At 53.1% G+C, this 7,500-nt stretch overlaps 3 non-coding genes across 3 annotated transcripts in view; all 3 read left to right on the top strand.

Annotated features, from left to right (window-relative positions):
• The first annotated feature begins 3,892 nt into the window (after positions 1–3,892).
• On the top strand, positions 3,893–5,785 carry LOC126327811 (small subunit ribosomal RNA). Its single transcript, XR_007561492.1, has one exon. It is a non-coding gene; the product is annotated as a small subunit ribosomal RNA (ribosomal RNA).
• Positions 5,786–6,147: 362 nt separating this feature from the next.
• On the top strand, positions 6,148–6,302 carry LOC126327801 (5.8S ribosomal RNA). The gene has a single exon (XR_007561483.1). It is a non-coding gene; the product is annotated as a 5.8S ribosomal RNA (ribosomal RNA).
• Positions 6,303–6,490: 188 nt separating this feature from the next.
• Positions 6,491–7,500, top strand: part of LOC126327758 (large subunit ribosomal RNA) — a 4,222-nt gene continuing 3,212 nt past the window's right edge. The window contains exon 1 of the ribosomal RNA XR_007561445.1: positions 6,491–7,500. This exon is cut by the window's right edge and continues 3,212 nt beyond it. This is a non-coding gene — a ribosomal RNA (large subunit ribosomal RNA).

Here is a 7,500-nt window from a genome sequence, read left to right as displayed (position 1 = left end):
TTATCGCTTAACCTAACTGTGGCTGTACCAGATTATCGCTTAACCTAACTGTGGCTGTACCAGATTATCGCTTAACCTAACTGTGGCTGTACCAGATTATCGCTTAACCTAACTGTGGCTGTACCAGATTATCGCTTAACCTAACTGTGGCTGTACCAGATTATCGCTTAACCTAACTGTGGCTGTACCAGATTATCGCTTAACCTAACTGTGGCTGTACCAGATTATCGCTTAACCTAACTGTGGCTGTACCAGATTATCGCTTAACCTAACTGTGGCTGTACCAGATTATCGCTTAACCTAACTGTGGCTGTACCAGATTATCGCTTAACCTAACTGTGGCTGTACCAGATTATCGCTTAACCTAACTGTGGCTGTACCAGATTATCGCTTAACCTAACTGTGGCTGTACCAGATTATCGCTTAACCTAACTGTGGCTGTACCAGATTATCGCTTAACCTAACTGTGGCTGTACCAGATTATCGCTTAACCTAACTGTGGCTGTACCAGATTATCGCTTAACCTAACTGTGGCTGTACCAGATTATCGCTTAACCTAACTCAATTTGTCCCTTAACCTAACTCAATTTGTCCCTTAACCTAACTCAAGTTGTCCCTTAACCTAACTCAATTTGTCCCTTAACCTAACTCAATTTGTCCCTTAACCTAACTCAATTTGTCCCTTAACCTAACTCAAGTTGTCCCTTAACCTAACTCAAGTTGTCCCTTAACCTAACTCAAGTTGTCCCTTAACCTAACTCAAGTTGTCCCTTAACCTAACTCAAGTTGTCCCTTAACCTAACTCAATTTGTCCCTTAACCTAACTCAATTTGTCCCTTAACCTAACTCAATTTGTCCCTTAACCTAACTCAATTTGTCCCTTAACCTAACTCAAGTTGTCCCTTAACCTAACTCAAGTTGTCCCTTAACCTAACTCAAGTTGTCCCTTAACCTAACTCAAGTTGTCCCTTAACCTAACTCAATTTGTCCCTTAACCTAACTCAAGTTGTCCCTTAACCTAACTCAATTTGTCCCTTAACCTAACTCAATTTGTCCCTTAACCTAACTCAATTTGTCCCTTAACCTAACTCAATTTGTCCCTTAACCTAACTCAAGTTGTCCCTTAACCTAACTCAAGTTGTCCCTTAACCTAACTCAAGTTGTCCCTTAACCTAACTCAAGTTGTCCCTTAACCTAACTCAAGTTGTCCCTTAACCTAACTCAATTTGTCCCTTAACCTAACTCAATTTGTCCCTTAACCTAACTCAATTTGTCCCTTAACCTAACTCAATTTGTCCCTTAACCTAACTCAATTTGTCCCTTAACCTAACTCAATTTGTCCCTTAACCTAACTCAAGTTGTCCCTTAACCTAACTCAAGTTGTCCCTTAACCTAACTCAAGTTGTCCCTTAACCTAACTCAAGTTGTCCCTTAACCTAACTCAAGTTGTCCCTTAACCTAACTCAATTTGTCCCTTAACCTAACTCAAGTTGTCCCTTAACCTAACTCAAGTTGTCCCTTAACCTAACTCAATTTGTCCCTTAACCTAACTCAATTTGTCCCTTAACCTAACTCAATTTGTCCCTTAACCTAACTCAATTTGTCCCTTAACCTAACTCAATTTGTCCCTTAACCTAACTCAAGTTGTCCCTTAACCTAACTCAAGTTGTCCCTTAACCTAACTCAAGTTGTCCCTTAACCTAACTCAAGTTGTCCCTTAACCTAACCCACGTTGTCCCTTAACCTAACCCACGTTGTCCCTTAACCTAACCCACGTTGTCCCTTAACCTAACCCACGTTGTCCCTTAACCTAACCCACGTTGTCCCTTAACCTAACCCACGTTGTCCCTTAACCTAACCCACGTTGTCCCTTAACCTAACCCACGTTGTCCCTTAACCTAACCCACGTTGTCCCTTAACCTAACCCACGTTGTCCCTTAACCTAACCCACGTTGTCCCTTAACCTAACCCACGTTGTCCCTTAACCTAACCCACGTTGTCCCTTAACCTAACCCACGTTGTCCCTTAACCTAACCCACGTTGTCCCTTAACCTAACCCACGTTGTCCCTTTGCCTAACATAGTTCACTGCTCGGAATCTCTGGTGTCGTTGTTATCCTCATGTAGATGTCTTGCGAGTGTTGCTTACTTTCCACATATTCCTGCTATCCACTGTCAATTGTACTGCAATAGGACTATATCGCCGACCCCCCCCCTCCCCCCCCTCTGTCCCCCTCTGTCCCCCTCTTTGTGTCTCTGTCCTCTCAAGCTGGTCGGTCTGGCGTTTGAGTGTTAAATGAGCCTCGCAGCTGTTCAGTTGCATTCAGATGTCGACGCCCTCAGTGTACGTCGTGGTATGGTCTGTGTCCATTGTCCGCTGATGTCGTACGCGTAACCCACACGCTGTACCGATCATCGGTCGTTACGTACAGAGTGAAGTAGTGTGATACGTGTGACCGTACGCTGGCTGTGCCCAACGGTGTCGAATCTCAATTTCCATATGTTGTGCTTGATGCTACTTGTCTCGTCTCCCAATAACAGCTAGGTTGCACTGTGGTACGCCGTAGAGGCGTGTGGGAGGAACGTACGAACGCATTGTATGTCACCCTGGGTCGCTGGGGGTGGTGGTGCGGTGAGTCAGGTCAGGTCAGCGTGAGCCGTCTGATGTAGTGACGCGTGTATTCCGACTTTGTCGTATTGCCTCACACAAAGTGCTACCCTGGTGGACCGCGTTCCATATCTGGGACATGCCGCAGATGCCGGTTGACAGTGGATCGCGGAAGGTACATCGCATACGTGCGCGGGCCACCTTCCACGTGTTCTCTTCTGCACATGTCGCAGTGTGTATGTGGTCTGATGTAGCGTGTCGTGACACATGACATCCTGGCATGCAAGAATTGTTGAATTCGCAAATGTAGGTGGACATCTACGTTTACTGCCCAAGATACGCAAATGAACTGGAAATCCGTTGTTGAGCGGTTGTTCACGCTGGAGGTGAATCTGTGATGGCGACGATCGGTACAGCTATTAACCGGTTGTTTCAGCGGTACCCGCCACATCCACACGCGTGACTAGGCCCATGTGGGTATGAAGCGATACGCGGCGGTGGCTTGGTGGGACTGTTCCCGGCCGGTGAAGGGGGGCCGCCCGGCGTGTTGGCCGCGCGCTGCGTGGGCGCACGCGCAACAGGCGGCTGGTGGGGGGCGCCGAGTGGCAGGAGCGCCAGCCGACGGGCCCGGCAGGCGGCGCAGCTACGCTGCGGCGCACCCTGCACGCGGCGCCTGGCGGCCAAAGTTGGTTCAGCCGAGCCCGGTGCGAAGCGCGGTGGACATCTGCAGTGTGCTGGTCTGATTGAGGACTGTGTGCGTTGAGGATGCGCCGCCGCCTGGCACTCGGCGCCGCGACGCCGTCTGCTGCTCGGTCGCCCCAGCGGTTCTCGCAGGTGGTTTGTATCGCAGTTGTGCGGACGTGTTGGCGCGTGCGCTGTGCTGGGAGAGTTCGCTTCTGCACCCAAGTGGGGCTTTGCCCTTGTGTGGCGCTGGCGTTGGAGCTGCCGGTCACCATAGGTGGCGCGTGTTGTCTCCCGCCGGCAATGCCACGACAGCACGCTCCCGGGCCTCTGTCGGCAGCGGCAAGCTCAGTTGGGAGCAAGGGTGTTCGCACTAAAACCGTCTACTCGCCTAACTCCGGGCGATTGCGCCTCTCTCGAAACCGACCAAGTACCTAGGACGGCGCTGCGCGCCGCCGGGACCTGAGAGGGTTTCGAGGTGTATCGTGCAGGGGAGCTCGGCCTCCTCCTGTTTGCAGAATAATTGAGCGGACGCTTGCGTGTTCGCGCGGGCCCCCGGGACACACTCCCGGGCGGCCGGCTGCTCAGCTCTAGTTGACGCAGCTCCCTGGTTGATCCTGCCAGTAGTCATATGCTTGTCTCAAAGATTAAGCCATGCATGTCTCAGTACAAGCCGCATTAAGGTGAAACCGCGAATGGCTCATTAAATCAGTTATGGTTCCTTAGATCGTACCCACGTTACTTGGATAACTGTGGTAATTCTAGAGTTAATACATGCAAACAGAGTCCCGACCAGAGATGGAAGGGACGCTTTTATTAGATCAAAACCAATCGGATTGGCTTGTCTGGTCCGTTTGCCTTGGTGACTCTGAATAACTTTGGGCTGATCGCACGGTCCTCGTACCGGCGACGCATCTTTCAAATGTCTGCCTTATCAACTGTCGATGGTAGGTTCTGCGCCTACCATGGTTGTAACGGGTAACGGGGAATCAGGGTTCGATTCCGGAGAGGGAGCCTGAGAAACGGCTACCACATCCAAGGAAGGCAGCAGGCGCGCAAATTACCCACTCCCGGCACGGGGAGGTAGTGACGAAAAATAACGATACGGGACTCATCCGAGGCCCCGTAATCGGAATGAGTACACTTTAAATCCTTTAACGAGTATCTATTGGAGGGCAAGTCTGGTGCCAGCAGCCGCGGTAATTCCAGCTCCAATAGCGTATATTAAAGTTGTTGCGGTTAAAAAGCTCGTAGTTGGATTTGTGTCCCACGCTGTTGGTTCACCGCCCGTCGGTGTTTAACTGGCATGTATCGTGGGACGTCCTGCCGGTGGGGCGAGCCGAAGGGGTGCTTTCGCGTCCCGAGGCGGACCCCGTTTAAATCCTACCAGGGTGCTCTTTGTTGAGTGTCTCGGTGGGCCGGCACGTTTACTTTGAACAAATTAGAGTGCTTAAAGCAGGCAAGCCCGCCTGAATACTGTGTGCATGGAATAATGGAATAGGACCTCGGTTCTATTTTGTTGGTTTTCGGAACCCGAGGTAATGATTAATAGGGACAGGCGGGGGCATTCGTATTGCGACGTTAGAGGTGAAATTCTTGGATCGTCGCAAGACGAACAGAAGCGAAAGCATTTGCCAAGTATGTTTTCATTAATCAAGAACGAAAGTTAGAGGTTCGAAGGCGATCAGATACCGCCCTAGTTCTAACCATAAACGATGCCAGCCAGCGATCCGCCGCAGTTCCTCCGATGACTCGGCGGGCAGCCTCCGGGAAACCAAAGCTTTTGGGTTCCGGGGGAAGTATGGTTGCAAAGCTGAAACTTAAAGGAATTGACGGAAGGGCACCACCAGGAGTGGAGCCTGCGGCTTAATTTGACTCAACACGGGAAACCTCACCAGGCCCGGACACCGGAAGGATTGACAGATTGATAGCTCTTTCTTGATTCGGTGGGTGGTGGTGCATGGCCGTTCTTAGTTGGTGGAGCGATTTGTCTGGTTAATTCCGATAACGAACGAGACTCTAGCCTGCTAACTAGTCGCGTGACATCCTTCGTGCTGTCAGCGATTACTTTTCTTCTTAGAGGGACAGGCGGCTTCTAGCCGCACGAGATTGAGCAATAACAGGTCTGTGATGCCCTTAGATGTTCTGGGCCGCACGCGCGCTACACTGAAGGAATCAGCGTGTCTTCCTAGGCCGAAAGGTCGGGGTAACCCGCTGAACCTCCTTCGTGCTAGGGATTGGGGCTTGCAATTGTTCCCCATGAACGAGGAATTCCCAGTAAGCGCGAGTCATAAGCTCGCGTTGATTACGTCCCTGCCCTTTGTACACACCGCCCGTCGCTACTACCGATTGAATGATTTAGTGAGGTCTTCGGACTGGTACGCGGCATCGACTCTGTCGTTGCCGATGCTACCGGAAAGATGACCAAACTTGATCATTTAGAGGAAGTAAAAGTCGTAACAAGGTTTCCGTAGGTGAACCTGCGGAAGGATCATTACCGACTAGACTGCATGTCTTTCGATGTGCGTGTCGTGTCGCGCAACACGCTACCTGTACGGCAGTGGCCGTGCGCCGCGTGCGGAACCACGCGTGCCTCTCAAAACTAGCGGAAGTGTTGTTGTTGTGTGGTACGAGCGCTGAAGCTCTGGAGCGGCTGGCCTGCGGTACCTGGCGCCTGGCGCCGGTTTTGAATGACGTTCGCCCGAGTGCCTGTCCGCTCCGGTGTGGAGCCGTACGACGCCCATCGGCTGTGAGGCCGTTGGACACAAAAAAAATAGTGGAACAGGGGCCGTCAGACGCCTCAGTCCCGCAAATGCTACTGTCTTGAAAGAGACAGTGGGAGACTGAAAAGGAAAAGATCACCCAGGACGGTGGATCACTCGGCTCGTGGGTCGATGAAGAACGCAGCAAATTGCGCGTCGACATGTGAACTGCAGGACACATGAACATCGACGTTTCGAACGCACATTGCGGTCCATGGATTCCGTTCCCGGGCCACGTCTGGCTGAGGGTCGGCTACGTATACTGAAGCGCGCGGCGTTTGTCCCGCTTCGGAGACGTGGGAGTGTCGTGGTCGCCTGTGTGGCCGGCCGCGTCTCCTTAAACGTGCGATGCGCGCCCGTCGCCTGGCGGTTCGCATACCGGTACTTTCTCGGTAGCGTGCACAGCCGGCTGGCGGTGTGGCGTGCGACACCTCGTACAACGACCTCAGAGCAGGCGAGACTACCCGCTGAATTTAAGCATATTACTAAGCGGAGGAAAAGAAACTAACAAGGATTCCCCCAGTAGCGGCGAGCGAACAGGGAAGAGTCCAGCACCGAACCCCGCAGGCTGCCGCCTGTCGTGGCATGTGGTGTTTGGGAGGGTCCACTACCCCGACGCCTCGCGCCGAGCCCAAGTCCAACTTGAATGAGGCCACGACCCGTAGAGGGTGCCAGGCCCGTAGCGGCCGGTGCGAGCGTCGGCGGGACCTCTCCTTCGAGTCGGGTTGCTTGAGAGTGCAGCTCCAAGTGGGTGGTAAACTCCATCTGAGACTAAATATGACCACGAGACCGATAGCGAACAAGTACCGTGAGGGAAAGTTGAAAAGAACTTTGAAGAGAGAGTTCAAAAGTACGTGAAACCGTTCTGGGGTAAACGTGAGAAGTCCGAAAGGTCGAACGGGTGAGATTCACGCCCATCCGGCCACTGGCCCCCGCCCTCGGCAGATGGGGCCGGCCGCCCGCGCGGAGCAATCCGCGGCGGGGTCGTGTCCGGTTGCCTTTCCACTCGCCGCGGGGTGGGGCCGTTCCGGTGTGCGGTGGGCCGCACTTCTCCCCTAGTAGGACGTCGCGACCCGCTGGGTGCCGGCCTACGGCCCGGGTGCGCAGCCTGTCCTTCCGCGGGCCTCGGTTCGCGTCTGTTGGGCAGAGCCCCGGTGTCCTGGCTGGCTGCTCGGCGGTATATCTGGAGGAGTCGATTCGCCCCTTTGGGCGCTCGGGCTCCCGGCAAGCGCGCGCGGTTCTTCCCGGATGACGGACCTACCTGGCCCGGCCCCGGACCCGCGCCGCTGTTGGCTCGGGATGCTCTCGGGCGGAATAATCGCTCCCGTCAGCGGCGCTTCAGCTTTGGACAATTTCACGACCCGTCTTGAAACACGGACCAAGGAGTCTAACATGTGCGCGAGTCATTGGGCTGTACGAAACCTAAAGGCGTAATGAAAGTGAAGGTCTC

This window comes from Schistocerca gregaria, unplaced genomic scaffold (assembly GCF_023897955.1).
Source record: "Schistocerca gregaria isolate iqSchGreg1 unplaced genomic scaffold, iqSchGreg1.2 ptg001059l, whole genome shotgun sequence".
Taxonomy (NCBI): Eukaryota; Metazoa; Arthropoda; class Insecta; order Orthoptera; family Acrididae; genus Schistocerca; species Schistocerca gregaria.
Note: the sequence above shows the minus strand (reverse complement) of the source record. Positions and strands in the feature narration are given on the sequence as shown.